The 17,470-nt window shown below is 38.8% G+C and overlaps 1 pseudogene across 1 annotated transcript; it reads left to right on the top strand.

Moving 5' to 3' along the window:
• The first annotated feature begins 3,192 nt into the window (after positions 1-3,192).
• Positions 3,193-13,710, top strand: LOC148724471 (hemicentin-1-like; annotated as a pseudogene). Its single transcript, XR_015990872.1, has 8 exons — positions 3,193-3,319; positions 3,793-4,043; positions 4,398-4,512; positions 4,870-5,160; positions 6,155-6,454; positions 7,320-7,619; positions 8,889-9,188; positions 10,040-13,710. The product of XR_015990872.1 is annotated as a hemicentin-1-like (transcript).
• The last annotated feature ends 3,760 nt before the right edge of the window (positions 13,711-17,470 follow it).

The raw sequence follows: 17,470 nt of genomic DNA, 5'->3' as shown, positions 1-17,470 counted from the left end.
CCGCGCGGAAAGGACTGAAACAACAAGCCGCGCAAGATTAATTTGCATTTGTAAACAAAACCTTTGTCATTTGTTTTTATCGATGAACTCTGGGTTAGAAATTTAAACCATTACCTTTAAACGCGGCCAAACCAAATTTAGTCGCTTCCTTTGTGTTTTCAGGGACTGCTTCGTCGTTAATTTGAGTGATTTCCTCGATTGTCACGGATGCAAACCGGACACCATTTTTTTGCCGAGTTGCTCGGAGGTAAATAGCATAGGATATTCGGAATGTGACTAGCCAATCACAGCGCGCCTTCGACGCTATCCACTGTTTTATTATATACTAAATCGCGATATTTGAGCGATATCTGACGATAACTGTTTGCATCCCTTTTGCACTGCGGAGTTTAGGTGCGTCGAGGTGGTAACACTTAGAGCCCCGTGTAGCTTACAGTGTTGTCCCGTCGTTCCATTTAAAACTTGCGTGTTTAGTGGTTTCAAAGTAGTTTCAGTTGCGATGCAATGGTGGGATATATTGTCTAATATTCTAAATAAAATCTCGTACCTTTTTCATCATTTTACGATGTTTTCTAGTAGAACTAATCGAAAACGGTCGAACTTTATATCTGGTTGTCCGGTTCTTTAATGACAGAAAGTTGGCTTAACGACTCACCTTGCTCTTTACCGTTGCAAAAACCAACCAGAAATGAAACTAGTAATAACTTGAATTCTGACGATTTCATCTCTAACATGGGAGTTTGCTCTCTTTGTTACCTTACGAGAAAGATAGTGAATGAAAAGAATACGGCTATTTAATCAACTCAAAAAAAGAAAAATGTAAATATTGTTTACTAATAAGTGTCAAAATAATAGCGAATAAAACATGGCACTATCTTCCCCCAAAAAAACCCTGAAAAGGGTGTTCATGATGCATAACAAATGCTTTTTAAGCTCTCTGTATACATATGGCCTGCCAAGACAGAAAACAGTTAAAGGATAAACCAATAACTGCATAAAAAAAAAAAAACTTAGGCAAATACAGGCACATAAAACAAAGTTTGTCTCTAACAGAAAGCCCGTGTGAACGCAAATAAACGTCTAGTTTGTTTAACGTGGCATCGTCTTACTTTTTCTATAACATAAAGCGTTTAGGTCAAGTGCAAAACTCTTAGGTGAAATTTCAAAAGTACGTACCATTCAATAAACGTCTAGTTTGTTTAACGTGGCATCGTCTTAATTTTTTCTATACCATAAAACGTTTAGGTCAAGTGCAAAACTCTTAAGTGAAACTTCAGAAGTACGCACCATCCAATAGTGTTATGACGTTAGTTGTGGCTTTCTGTTTTGCTACCGAGATGACATTTACTACTTTTTTTTTTTTGAATGGAGACGGGAGAGGTGTTTTATTACAATGCAACCAAAAGAAAACTCAGCTTAGCAACACTTGGGTGAATCGTTTTACATATATGAGCTGATAAGCGAAGCTGAATGGACCAATCAGAACACTAGAAATGCAAACTTCAAAATTTAATAATAACTGATAAATGAGATTTCACTTAGGAGATATCATAACATCATCCTACCTCGGTGTCGCAATCAAAACTTCTTTCGAACACATTCACCACTTCAGAAGCCGTTAAACAGGTAAAATATAAATCAAATTATCGTAACAGACCACTATATTACACACTCACACAGTATCAGTCTGATAAAAAAAAAATTCGTTGAGCGGCGCAATGTTGCTTCACTAATCTAATACGATATCTCGCCGACGCAAACGATATATCATTGAGCTGTAATAATGTTTCGTTTGGTATGAACGAGATATCGTTAGGCGGCAGCAATATCTTGTTGCATGTAAACGATATATCAGGAAGGCGAAAAGGATTCATCGTTGAACTGCGCATGTAGCGATGTATCGCTGAGCTCAAGTTATCAAACAATAGCCCTGCGATATATCGCCGATATATCGGTCCAACGGTGATATCGCTCAAATATCGCCGATATATCGCGATATTTGAGCGATATCTGGTGATAACTGTTTGCATCCCTTTTGCACAGCACTATGGAGTTTAGGTGCGTCGAGGTGGTAACACTTAGAGCCCCGTGTAGCTAACAGTGTTGTCATGTCGTTCCATTTTAAACTTGCATGTTTAGCGGTTTCAAAGTAGTTTCAGTTGCGATGCAATGGTAGGATATATTGTCTAATCTTCTAAAAAAAATCTGGTACATTTTTCATCATTTTACAATGTTTTCTAGTAGAACTAATCGAAAAGGGTCGAACTTTATATCTGGTTGTCCAGTTCTTTAATGACAGGAACTTCTGGAAAACATTTATAGGTAGGACGTGAACTGAATTCCTTAAAAGCTCCACAACATCGAAGAAAAAGACATTTTATTCGACGCAAAACTGTTTTCAAAGAGGAATATAAATCAATAACTTTCTTTGGATGCAAACTATAAATTCCGTCAACCGAAAGGTGAAATACCACAATTTTCATCGAAATAGATATAATCCTAAACGAAAGAAGGGACCGTATCTAGCTCGATGTGGTAAAATATAAGTATCGTCATAGATATCAAAACAGAAAGCATTAAATGGGCAGGAATGTTCACTGAAATTCTGCTCAAAAATATCAATTTACGCATCGCGTAAGAAACGATAATCAGCTTCTCTTTGGCAAACAGTTTGACGTAATTAATTATTTCGAGTCCTGATAATGGTTCAGTGGCGCAACTTCCTGCTTTTTCAGAAAAATAATATTCCTCATAAAGTGGAGGTAAATAATATTGTTCTCTTATCTTTAGAACCTGTATAACTTTTGTTATACAGGTTCTAAAGAAGAACTGCTGTTAATTACGTTGAAGTTGTCATCTGTTCTCAACTTGTCACCAATAAGGCACCTGCTACTGAAGTGTTCAGAGGCAGGAACAAACTCTAAATTTTTTTTTTTAAATTGCCTGAAGGGGAAACAATTTTAATTGTAAAGATCCACAGAGAGAAGACCACTAAATAAAGAAGTCCATTATTAGATTAAAAAGAGAATTTATCATATGCAAATTCTTTCATTCAGCTTCACCGTTTTTGCAGTATTCAATTGATAACAACTGCTATGTCATCCCCTGTTGTTTGTCCAATACTATGTTCATTAAAGATTTAAACTTAGCTATTTTTTGGCAAAACCGAAACAGCGGTAAATAGCCGTATTCTTTTCATTCACTATCTTTCTCGTAAGGTAACAAAGAGAGCAAACTCCCATGTTAGAGATGAAATCGTCAGAATTCAAGTTATTACTAGTTTCATTTCTGGTTGGTTTTTGCAACGGTAAAGAGCAAGGTGAGTCGTTAAGCCAACTTTTAAAATCTTCAATTTGTTATATTAATGAGATACTCAGATACTTAATCATAAATACTCAGTTACGCTAGGCTTTGTTCGAATAGTGTTATGTCTACAATCTGTGTTCATAAATATCTAGCGACACAATCCTATCGCATTAAAGCTTTTCATTTCGAAAAGTTAAATTGCTGCAACGATGTTTCCTGCCAAAGTGCGCACCATTATCGACAAAAGTATCAGTATGAAAGTAGAGGTTTAGAAGCTTTACCAAATCAAATGTGGCAATCTCAACTCTTTATCGACAAAAGTATCAATATGAAGGTAGAGGTTTAGAATCTTTATGCAATTAAATGAGGAAATCTCAACTCTTCAAAACGAGCGATTTGAAGTATGAATAGATGAACTAGGTTCATGTAGAGCTTGGTGGCTCGTTTAGATAGACAAAATACAACGTAATTCTATCAATTTTTCAGAAAATTGTCGACAAGTACATATGAACCCCACAGTTCAGGACTTCTTCCTCGAGAAACATGTTTTTAAGATGATGGAGATTGAGACAGCTAGTGCGTGTGAAGTTAACTGTTTCATAGAAGCTGACTGTATTTCCTACAATCTAAAACCAAAACGGAATGGAAAATATTTATGTGAACTAAGTGATTCAGATTATGAAACCAATCCTAAGGATTTTAGATACAAAGAAGGGTCCGTTTACAAATCATTTAAGGTGAGTTGACTCATCTTCGCTTTTAATTCCGTAATATGTTTTGTCAATAAAACGATAATATATATCTGAAAGTCATGAAAAGAGAAAAAAACAAAAAAAAGGAAAAAAATGAAAGCAGGTACTTTTCACATTGTCTGGTGAAGAGATGCACAATTTCAAATTTTCTTTCCTGAAGATGGATATGTGGATGCATAGGATACATGAATGGATGAATGTTTGCATGCATGCATGCTTGATTTTACATGAATTGATAAATTAATGGATGAGTGGATCGGTAGAACTGGATAGTTAGAAGCGGGGAATGAGCTCGTTACTAGATCAATAAATTCTATAAAGATATTTATTTTGCTACAGAATCGTTGTTCCAGTGCTCTCTGTCCATCAATCAAACGATGCCAAACTGGCTTCACGGGTAAAGGTTATCGTTGTGTTTGTGCAAATGGACTTATGGGAGAAAAATGCTCTGAAGGTATGTTGAATTGCATTGATTGCATGTGTGTTTGAGAGTACATTAAAAGCTAAGCTTCTGGGGTGCATTGGTGTTGTCTTTAACAGCAACCGTGCATCTCTCTTTGAAAATTCGTTAAAGTTTGAGGTCGTTCGAGTGTAAGTTAATGAGAAGTGTTTGAGGAATCAGAAGGAAAATGGGGAACGGGGGGGGGGGGAGGGCAGCTATATTATATAGCTAGGATGATCAGGTAATTTAACTGGTCTAACGTCACGTTAACATGGACCTGACTGCATAATCATCATCGCCTTTGGACAGCGGTTACTATCAAATCAAAAAAGGGCCTGAAACGAGGCTTAACGTTTTTTGGTGTTTTAGGACCGCCTTTGGTGCAGGTTGTTCCCGAAATAATTGAAACTGTGGAGGGTACAAACGTTACTGTGATTTGTAACGTGACAGCTAATCCTAAACCAGATATAATCATATGGAAAAAGTCTGATGGAATTCTTTCCAGCGCTAGGAGCTTCATTAATGAAGGAAATCTCACCATATTGAATATCACAACCCAAGATAACGGCTCCTACGTGTGTACTGCAACAAGCCTCCGGGGAACCAAATCATCCTCTGTTTATCTTCATGTCCATTCAGCTCTCAAATTCTGCAAGGAAGGTATGTTGAGTGGATAGATTTTATTGTTATTCATGTACACTAAGTAATTATAAGGGGACATAGAGGAAAAATTAGTGCGTTGGCCGGGATATGTCAGTCAAGCTATTTTTCTTGAGGTTGAAGGGACTGTAGTAATTTCTTAATTCCGAAAGCGGCCGAGGCTTCCTGAAAGAGAACGGATGTTTACCAATTTCAGTCATTTTCTCCTTCCGAAACATTTGTTTCGGATTTAGCGGAACCTGACTTTCGCCCCGTAAGACATATACGTGTTTTATTGAAACGGTTTTTTTTTTTATTATTTCACGAAGGTTTGTACAACGGAAAACGGATTCGAAATGTTTGCTTAGTGTAAAAATTTAATCACCCTGTCCTTTATCTGTGTAACTGTCACTGGTTTCTAAACCTAATTGTCTATAGCTAGTTTTTCATGTCAGTACAGGCATGGGGCGGTCGGCTACGACTATCTATAAACAGCCATGTTAAAATTGACCAGAAGCCTCCTTTTTAGTCCTCCTACGCGGATGTCACCGTATTTGAAAATATTTTTAAGTCGAGCTTTATGCGAACATTGTCGTTATCATTAAAATGACTCGTGCAGCTCCTTCTCGACGATTAAAGCTGGAGATTGTTCAATTTAGAGTCAATGTGTAATAATTGAGATATTTGGAGGAGAATAGAGGGCGGGGGGAAGGGAAAGGAGTTGGCTGGGTCATCTACACAACATGAATTTTTTCTTAAGGTCAGAAATGACCAGAAAAAGGGAATTCTTACGAAAGACCTCCCTTGACCTCTTGCTCACACTAGAATTGCTAATGAGGTTTGTCATTTGATAAATCGATCGATTATTGGTGCAATTTAAAGTGAAGTTCACTGTTTAATCATCTTTGGCTTTGGAGGGGCGTTTGCCATCAGATTTTGAATAAAATGAAACATGGCATTAATCGATACACTATTGAGACTATTTACGTTCCTCTCGTTTCACATTATCATCCAGGTGTTCTAGGACCACCTTTGGTGCGAGTTGTTCCCGACATAATTGAAACTGTTGAGGGCAGAAATGTTACTGTAATGTGTTATGTGACAGCTAATCCTATGCCAGATAGGATCACATGGAATAAATCAAATGGGATTATTTCTAGCGCGAACGGCATCGTTAACGAAGGAAATCTCACCATACTGAATATCACTACACAAGATAACGGCTCCTACGTGTGTACTGCGACAAACCCCTGCGGTACCAAATCATCTTCAGTACATATTCGGGTGGATTCAGCTCTCAATTCCTGCACCGAAGGTAGGATGAGTTGATCGATTTTATTATTCATGTGCACTAAGAAATAATAAGGGAAAAGAGAAGAAAAATCAGGGCTTTGGTAGGAAATGGGTCCGGTCACGACTATCTGTAAATAACCTAAGTGTAATTGACATATCCCAAGGCCTGTACTAGAAGCCTCCTTCTCTGTCCCCTTATTATCTCTTGTGTACACTGGAACACGGATGTCGCCGTGTCTGAAAATACTCTGAAAGTCGAGCATTATGTGAACATTGTTGTTGTCCTTCAACTGACTCATGCTGCTCCCTCTCGACGAATTCATTAAAGTTGGAGGTTGCTCGAATATAAGTCAGTTTGTTATATTTGGAATATTAGAAGGAGAATGGAGGGCAGGAGTGGGGAGGGTGGGGAGGAAACTGGCTGGGTCATCTACACAACATGAATCTTATTTGAGGTCAGAAATGACCGGAAAAGGGAATTCTTGCCAAGGACTTCTCTTGGCTTCTTGCTTTAGCTAGAATAGTCCATTTCCGAATTGCCTTTAGCCTCTTTTTCAAAGCGAGTCCTGGTGCTCATCCTTTCGTATGGTAATAAGTTTTCATTCACATGCAATTATTAAACTCATTTTTATACGTATGGTTGAGCACCAGGCATCGTTGTTTTGAAAAAGAGGCCAAACGTAATTCGGAAATGGTCTATTGCTAATGGGGTTTGTCATCAAATAAATCGATCGGTAATTGGTGCAACTTAAAGTGGAGTTTACTGTTTAATCATCTTTGCGTTTAGAGCGGCGTTTACTATCAGATCTTGAATAAAATGAAACTTGCCATTAATCGATGTACCAATGAAACTATTTACGTTCCTCTCGTTTCACATTATCATCTAGGTGCTCTAGGACCACCTTTGGTGCGAGTTGTTCCCGACATAATTGAAACTGTGGAGGGCAGGAATGTTACTGTAATGTGTAACGTGACAGCTAATCGTAAACCAGTTAGGATCACATGGAACAAGTCAGAAGGGATTATTTCCAGCTCGATAGGCATCGTTAAGGAAGGAAATCTCACCATACTAAATATCAGTACACAAGACAACGGCTCTTACGTGTGTACTGCGATAAACCTCTGCGGTACCAAATCATCTTTAGTACATATTCGTGTCTATTCAGCTCTCAATTTCTGCACTGAAGGTATGATGAGTTGATCGATTTTACTATACTTTATGTACACCAAGAAATGATAAGGGAAAAGAGAGGAAAAATCAGAGCTTCGGTAGGGAAATGGGTCCAGTTACGACTATCCGTAAAATAACCTAAGTGAAATTGACATATCCCAAGGCCTGTACCAGAAGCCTCCTTCTCTGTTCCCTTATCAGCTGTAGTTACACTAGACGTTTTGCCCACGGGAAGTCTGTGTTTTGTGTGTGACCTCTATTCCCACAGTGAAACTGCCCATGGGAAATCGCTATGGATGCATCAAAAAGAACAAAAGAATTACCGATGACGTTTCCCGAACCAAGTCGTAGGGTTTAGCAGTGGTTTTTCTAACCACAAGAGTAGTTCAACCAGTCGGATGGAAGTAATCCAGAAATCCGGAAACCGCAGCACATGCTGGGCATTTTTGTGGTGTTGCGCTGAAATAGCGGCAAATATCCTCGCAAGTACCAAATTCAAGACACGCGGCATCAAACATGGCCAACTTTCGAGGTTCACATTAAGTGTATTTTACTCGTCGTTGCTCTGAATACTCCAATAAAAACCATAACTTTCGCGGTTTGTCATCTCCATGATGAATTAATTTCCCGCCAAACACTGCTAGGTCAAAAGTTGACCTCGGGTAATTATTTGCGATGTAACCGGATGATTAAACCTGACCGGAAACCCAAACCCATCCCAACCCAAGGTTATTACCCACTGGGTTACCTCGGGAAGAAAGTGAGTGTAACCACAACTATTATCTCTGGCGTACAGTGGTACATGGATGCCACCGTGTCTGAAAATATTTTAAAAGTCAAGCATTATGCGAACATTGTTGTTATCATTAAAAGGACTCGTGCTCCTCCCCCGCGACGAATTCATTCAAGTTGGAGGATGTGCGAATATAAGTCAGTTTGTAATATTTGGGACGAGAATGGAGGGCAGGGGGGAGGGGAGAGGAAGGGGAGGAGTTGACTGGGTCAACTATACAGCATGAATTTCATTTGAGGTCAGAAATTACCGGAAAAGGGAATTCCTGCGAAGGACCTCTTCTTGCGTCTTGCTCACGCTAGAATTGTTGATGAAGTTTGTCATTAAATAAATCTATTGATAATTGGTACAACTTAAAGTGGAGTTCACTCTTTAATCATCTTTGTCTTTGGAGTAGCGTCTGCCATCAGATCTTAAATTAAATGGAACATGCCATTATTCGATGTACTAATGAGACTATTTACATTCCTCTCGTTTTATATTATCATCAAGGTGTTCTAGGACCACCATTGGTGCGAGTTGTTCCCGACATAATTGAAACCGTGGAGGGCAGAAATGTTACTGTAATGTGTAACGTGACAGCTAATCCTAAGCCAAATAGGATCACATGGAATAAGTCAAATGGGGTTATTTCTAGCGCGAACGGCATCGTTAACGAAGGAAATCTCACCATACTGAATATCACTACACAAGATAACGGCTCCTACGTATGTACTGCGACAAACCCCTGCGGTAACAAATCATCCTCAGTACATATTCGGGTGGATTCAGCTCTCAATTTCTGCACCGAAGGTAGGATGAGTTGATCGATATTATTATTATTCATGTACACCAAGAAATTATAAGGGAAAAAAGAGGAAAAATCAGGGCTTTGGTAGGGAAATGGGTCCGGTTACGACTATCCGTAAATAACCTAAGTGAAATTAATATATCACAAGGCCTGTACCAGAAACATCCTTCTCTATCCCCTTATGATCTCTTGTGTACACTGGTACATGGATTTCACCGTGTCTAAAAATACTTTAAAAGTGAAGCATTATGTGAATATTTTTGTTATCATTCAACTGACTCGTGCTGTCCCTCTCGACGAATTCATTAAAGTTGGAGGTTGCTCGAATATAAGTCAGTTTGTTATATTTGGAATATTAGAAGGAGAATGGAGGGAAGGAGTGGGGAGGGGACTGGTCGGTTCATCTACACAACATGAATTTTATTTGAGGTCAGAAATGACCGGAAAAGGGAATTCCTGCGAAGGACCTCTCTTGGCTTCTTGCCTTCGCTAGAATAGCCCATTTCCGAATTGCCTTTAGCCTCTTTTTCAAAGCGAGTCCTGGTGCTTATCCTTTCGTATGGTAATAAGTTTTCATTCACATGCAAATTAAACTCATTTTCATACGTATGGTTGAGCACCAGGCAATCGTTTTGAAAAAGAGACCAGACGTAATTCGGAAATGGCCTATTGTTAATGGGGTTTGCCATTAAATAAATCGATCAGTGGTTGGTGCAACTTAAAGTGGTGTTCACTGTTTAATCATCTTTGCGTTTAGAGCGGCTATCAGATCTTGAATAAAATGAAACATGTCATTAATCAATGTATACCAATGAAACTATTTACGTTCCTCTCGTTTCACATTACTATCTAGGTGTTCTAGGACTACCTTTGGTGCGAGTTGTTCCCGAAATGATTGAGACTGTGGAGGGCAGGGATGTTACTGTAATGTGTAACGTGACAGCTAATCCTAAACCATTTAGTATCACTTGGAAAAAGTTTCATGGAATTATTTCCGGGGTGAAAGGCATCGTGAATGAAGGAAATCTCACCATACTAAATATCAGTACACAAGACAATGGCTCCTACGTGTGTACTGCGACAAACCCCTGCGGTACCAGATCATCTTCATTTCACCTTCGAATCTATTCAGCTCTCAAATTCGTCATCAAACCCCCGTCGAGTGTGACAGTGAAGGCTTATGAAGCTCTCATTCTGCCTTGCTCTGCTTCAAGTGACCTGACGCCATCGATCTTGTGGATGTATGATGGAAATTTTGCCTTACCTTCAGGGGCGGCTGTTGACTCCTTGAATGATTTGACAGTTTCCTTTGCTAACTTCACCCATGGTGGTACCTACACTTGCAATGCGACTAATACATTCAGCTCAATTCAAAAGAGTGTCATCGTTTATGTCAAGTACTCTGAGACATGCACCTCAGTGAGGGCAAACATCAGTGACGTCAGTGGGGATTATTTCATCGATCCTGACGGTGCTCTTGGTGAAGATCCATTTCCTGTTTACTGTAACATGACTGACAAAGGAGGCGTTGGAGTAACAGTTGTAGGTCACGACAGCGAGAACAGAACCCAAGTAAAAGGATTTGACAACCCTGGTGCATATCGCCTTGACGTACATTACATCTCTGTCACCATATCACAATTAAAAGTTTTGACAGAAGCCTCTGATAACTGTGAACAGTTCATCAAATATGAGTGTTTCCACGCCAGATTAGTAAGAGGTGGATTTTCATGGTGGGTTTCACGTGACGGCGAGAAAATGACATACTGGGGGGGGAGCAAATATAGCAACTGGCGGCTGCGCATGTGGTGTAACTGGATCGTGCGCTGATGACCAATTGGAGTGTAATTGTGATAAGAATGATAAGGAATGGCGGGAAGACAGCGGTTTTCTTACCAATAAGGCCCACCTTCCCGTCAAACAACTAAGATTTGGTGACACGGGACAAAGTATTGAAGAAGGATACCACACATTAGGAAAACTTGAGTGCTATGGCATGACTTTGGTGTAGACAAAACTGAAAACATGAAAATTCGGACCATGATCGTAACAGATCAGATCTGACGCTATGACCGATCTTTTCTGGGTCGCTTGAGGCTTTCTGTGCCTGGTAATACCCAGTACTCATAATTTTTCTCATCATGTTTCCCACCTCTTTTCTGTTTAATCGTTCAGTCATTTGATTTTTGGTTATACGACATTCATTAGAAGAGGTCTCTAATCGAGTCTCTCTGTTTAATGAAGCTTTATATCAAGAAACTTAGTTTAGTAATGGAGTCAGTATGCTGTGACATATAATATACAATCCTCGTTATTAGTTTAGTTTGCTCTTAGTAATCACGAATGTAATATCGCAACGTAATTTAGTTATGGCTTAAAACGGATTTCGTGCAGATGTAATCAGCCATTGTGTGTCGTTAACAGTGCATTGAAGTAGAGAACAGAGGTGTCTGAGGGGAGAGAGAGAGAGATATAGGAAGTCACCGGCAAGTTGCTTAAATTCATGTTCAAAATATATTAAGAGGGTTTTTAATCTGAATAGCAGAATGATAGCAGAGCCATCGCTTTTTCTACCGACGGGTTACCCAACTTCGTAACGTCTTTTGAATATCGGTATAGAAAAGAACAGACCGATCACTGACCTTATGCATAACTCGAAAGTTATAAAATGCTTAAAAAATTCATACTGACCTTCCCTCCAAAAATTTTAGTCACTTAAAAAAAAAGATTCCAAATTATAAAAAGTGGGAATCAAAGAACAAGTGCATTGCTTTAAATGTCGTAAGTAGAATTACATATACATTTTTCACCTTAGGTACCAGCATTACTTTTCCCATGCAGGTGTGGTGGATTTCAGGGAGATCACACGATTTACATGATTCTCATTTGTTCGCAGCAGTCCCAAAATCCACGTGACACCCATCACTGAGGCCAATTTAACACAGATCAAAGCCACGTTAGAGCTTTGCTGTTGCTTGGTCATTTCTCTGGCCTTCTGAAATAGCCAAAATGAGAATAGCCCTGATTTTAAAATTCAGATTTTCTTGCGGTGTTTTTTCGGTCATGGAAGCCGTCGAAAAAACGGTTAAATATGTTAAACTCAGATAGACAGACCCTGAAATACTAGGCTATTGATGACCTTCGTTGACAAAAGCATGGTAAATATTGTACTCATCTTTCGAGTTTTGACGACATGATAGCTAGTGTGTCTCAGGGTAAAGAGGTTGAAAATCAGAATCAGTCCACCAGGCAAAATTAATGCGAAGATCTTGGCTCTATTCTCAGATATGAAACATTCCTCTTTTCCAACACCGTTTAATTCAGCAACAAATGGTATTAGTTGAGGTATTTTGCAATATCAATATCAACTACCCGAAGTAAAGGTGAACTATGGTTTTATCTTAACAAGCAGTTATTACATCGTTTTGTGTCAAGTACCAACCGCATCGAATTGCTCGTTTCTGAAGCTGATCAACTGTAACACAGGATAGGACTACAAAAGCAGGACCTCCCCAGGCATACACCGAATAACGCATCAAACATTTATTGAAGTCTTCTCGTTGGTCTGCTGCCGGACCTAATTGGAATGATAAGGGTTGACTGTGCAAAATCTTAATTATTAATTGTGCAGTTAAGTATTTTAGCTGAAATGCATTCTGTGCGAACTGCCTCCACAAGTCCTTAGCTCAGATAAACTGAATTATGATTAAAGCAATCTGAAGTCGAGACTGTGATCGACAATGGAAGTTATTAACTTGTGACACAAGCGTTTACAGTTCGTTACAAGTAGATCCGCCACAATCAACAACCGCCACTCTTTTCACGAATCACGAATACCTGAGATGCTCTTTTGGTACGAAGAGATTACTAAGAAAAAATGTCCTAAGTTCTAGACTGATAACAACCTTAAATCGCTAAATGAACTATGTCAAATTACCCGAAAGTCAGAACTGCGATTACTTGGCAGATCACCTGATTGCCTTTTTTTTCCTGCTGATAGGAATACACTTTGATATAGCAACAGAGATCGCCAAGTTTAATATGATTTTCCAGGTAAATTACGAAGCTCAACAAGTAAGACGTAAGTCAATAACAGCAAAACCAGAGATACGATGGACACGACTGATCCAACAAAGCTGTAGAGCTGTAGGTTATATTTTTCTTTGAGCTCAAATGAAGAGTCTCTTGTTTCAGTGTCATTTTTTGTCAAATTAACGTACAATAACAATTTGTCACCACAGATGATATAAGATAACGTTACTGTATAGTTTCCCATGTGTCTTCAAGAATACGAGATCATTGGGAACGAGTTCATAATCCGTTTTTTTGTACGCTACAAAGGTGCAATTAAGTTTACATGCCTTGATTCTGTTTCCATATGCAGGGTCTTTTTTGCCACAGTGTGAGTCATATGCTTCATCGTAATGACAGCTGTTAGGATAATATTCTAGTCTTTGGCTGTTGTCCAATACTTTAATGCGAAACTTAGATGTGGAAGTAAATTAAAACAGAATCGTCAGAAAAGGGGTCTTGGTTATGGGAGCAGAGACGCCTTCTCGCCCCCCCCCCCCCCCCCAAGAACTAAATCACTGAGCGCAATCCCATTGCATAAAACACATCGGAGATTTCGAAACACCTTCCATTTACTCCCGTAACCGGATACTAAGAGAGCATAATCTAGACATTCCGCATGGCAAAGGGTATTACCCATTGTGGCATTGCTTACGCTTGGAAGAAGTACCCACGGGATGCATCTTTTCAACGAATCATCAACTGGCTGTTTATAAAGATAACACCTATCTTGTAGAATGTTCAGGTCTTTGCTTAGACTAAAGTTGGAGACATCGAACCACTCAAAGCAATCAAACCTGACTTGTCAGTATGCTTGGTGCATTGCTCCATTGCACTTGGCACAAAAATGTTTTTGTATCTCACATCACTGTATTTGTCAAATACTGGCACAGGGTTCAAACCATTCTTATCTTCATGATCAACTTCACATGTTTGCTTTGTATTCTCATCGGTAAAGTTCTTCGGGCAAGCGCTCCAAACTGCGCGACCAAAGTGCCAATACGAGAACTGATAGTCATATTTCCTGACACGTTTCCTTCGAAACTTGGGGTATTGTACACCTTTCCAAAAAACAAAAGCGAAAATAAAAGCGCTCTATATTATTTGGTAAATTGGCTCTTTAAATGGTAAAGCAGGACAAAGAGAAGTGGGGGGGGGGGGAAGGGACGGAAATGGCAAGGGGAGGTGTAAGAGCTGTGGGATCGAACCAGGTATCAAGGTATTGAGATCTGAACTGCACCTTTAAGTTCTTCTTTTCCCTTTTTTCCCTTTATCTTCGACTAAATAAATTTGTCGTCACGTCTTCACTTTTAGTATATTTGTACAAAAACAAACATTAAATAATCAAGTTTGCGGCAATCCCAAGAATCCATGTGATACCCATCACTGAGGCCATCTTAACACAAATCAGAGGCACGCTAGATCTTCATTGTTGGTTGATGATTTCTTAAGCTTTCTGCATTTTAAAAAAGTGAACACAAAGACATATTTGCTTTAGACTTTAATATTACCATGGCGATTGCAGTTATCAGTATTACCAGTATACACGATAAAAAAATTGTGGGCTACCTGTGGCTTTCAATATATCTAATACGGGGTTAAAACGTCGCAAGTCAATCGGTGTTGAGGAAGGCCAGTTGGTCTGTTAATCGGTAAGTTAACGAGTCAGTTAGTCAGTCCGATAGTCAGCCAGCTTGCCAGTCAGGCAGACAGGCTTTTAGTCCAGTCAGCCAGGTGGTCAGACATTCAGATAGTTAGTTAGTTAGACAGCTGCAAAAAGCAAGGAAGGCAGATCAGTGGGTAGACAGAAAGCTAGTTGGAATGGCCTTCGGTCAAATGGGTCAAAGAAAGTCAGTCAAAGTTTAGTCATGATAAAATATAACCTGCACTTAAAGCTAATCAGATTGGAGCCATGCTAGCTTTTAACAGTTTCAATCGGTCAATGTAAACTTTTGTGAATTGATTTACACGTTTCTCATCAAAATACTTAATCAAGGATGGAAAGATATTAATTAATTCACGGTACCTTTTGAGTGCCAAAGACAACGATTATCGTGTGTCCCGGTGCAAAAAGGTTGAAGATCAGGATCAGTGCAATACGCACAACAGATGAATAAAGCTTGGCTTGAGGAACAGATATAAAAAATTCTTCTTGACCTTTTCCTGTTTGAGTTTTAAAGGAAGAAGTGAATCAATTGCAAACTTTTTAATTCCACACTCTTTCTATTAGACAAACCTATTTCACATTATCTATGAAAGCTATAAGTTCGTCAATGAGTAATCGATTTCCTTAAAAGTGCAGACAATAAACGTTTTGCCCCACTACTGCAGTAGAGAAAGAGATTGGGCAGATGGAAAAGACTTGGAATGGCATTCCATTCATGGTGAACATGGAGGCAACAAGTCGCTTCCGTGCAGGCCACCTAAGCTTAATGGACATGAGGGATTGAGTTAATAAGATAAAATTACCTCTTATGAAGTTCGTTAGATTGAAAATTTTTATGATCCGTGAATCTTACGAGAATTCGAACTATCAGTATTTTGTTCGCTCAACAACACATAGAAACAAACCAAAATTAGAAGGCACCAAAAACCAGAAGAACGGCTAGGCAAAATACATATCAGTTAAGGAACATTAGATGACAGTGTTTTTATTTTCGTATTTGTTGCAGGTGTATCGTCTTAAAAGGCCTCAGGAAGTATTACCGTATCCAATAGTTCCATTTTCTACCAAGTCGATGATAACACAGACGAGAATCAAGACAGTAGGAGCTCCCCAGGCATACAAAAAGTACCTGACGAAACGCTTCTTGTGGCAACCTTATCGATTTTCTGCAATTAAATTTTAGATTTAGATCTGATTTAGCAAACAGACATGTCAAATTTTCGGAAGAAATGATGACTTAGGACACATCCTTCGAGAATTTCTTTTAGCAGAAGTCTTCTCTCCCTCCTCTTTATCTCATCAGCGACATGCTGAGAGGGAAATGGAGAAGAATTGTGACCGACTGGCATGTCTGACGATCGTTAGTCTTCCCAGATGAAAAGAAGACGCTATGTTACAGCAGCAGAGATATCGCCGAGTTTATGATAATTTTCCTGGGTAAGTTACGGAGCTTGGAAAACATGAAGTAGGTTAGAAGCAGAATGATCAGAGAAACCATCGAAATTATCGATCCAGTCAAAGTAACAAGCTGAAGAGCTTTGGGCGTTGTTTTCATCTTAGAGAGGCGAAGTCCTTTATCTGTCGCGGTAATATTTTGGGAGAAATTTACCCACAAAAGTAACTTGTGGTCCTGGATCATGTATGCAATCTTGTCGTCTATTTTTCTGTTAGGCGCTAAATAGATTAATCCGTTAGACAGTTTTGTATAATCCGTTCTGTTAAATGCTATGGAGGTACAGTTTTCATTCCATTCCATTGTACTTCTGTTAGCACTTTGCTGATTGCCATCGATATAGTCGTTTAGTGCTGACTATGCAATTGTGTTTTTGCATTTGAAATCATAAGGTCGTATACTTCGTCAATGGAACAGTATTATCTATCCACTACTCTCCTGGAGGTTAAGACACCTTTTTTCTGGTCCATTTCTACGATGGAGTACTTTGATGGAGAACCAAATTCAAAGAGGATCGTGATAATAATAATAATAATAATAATAATAATAATAATATAAATAATAATAACAATAGTTTGATATTTGTAGTGCGCAAATTCCATTTACATATGATGAAATGCGCATAACAATTATAGAATATGAAAATTACATCAGATAATAAATTACAGTAAGACCCTTATCAAATTGACAAAACTAATAAACATTATCTAAAATGTAAAAACTATTAAGCCATGCACAGTTCAATCCTAATTAAAGGCTAAATTAAAAAGGTGAGTCTTTAGTAAAATTTTAAATATACTAAAATCAGTCTCATTACGCACTTTATAAGGAAGACTGTTCCAAAGTTTAGGTGCTACACACATATAAGCACGATCACCTAATGTTTTCTTTGTTATGGCAAAAAAAAAAAAAAACCCTTTTGTGAGAGGGGGTACAACTCCCTGTGAAGTTGTACTGCATTTTTCAACAAGATAACTTAGTTTAACGCCATTGCACAAAGCACTCTGGGGATTTCGAGATATAGTTTTCTTTTTGCTGCAGACTGGAAAAGCGAACGTCAAACATTCAATTTGACAGTAGCTTTCGTTGAAGTC

The sequence above is a fragment of the Stylophora pistillata genome, chromosome 8 (assembly GCF_964205215.1).
Source record: "Stylophora pistillata chromosome 8, jaStyPist1.2, whole genome shotgun sequence".
NCBI classification, from domain to species: domain Eukaryota; kingdom Metazoa; phylum Cnidaria; class Anthozoa; order Scleractinia; family Pocilloporidae; genus Stylophora; species Stylophora pistillata.
This window is presented reverse-complemented; position numbering and strand designations above follow the sequence as displayed.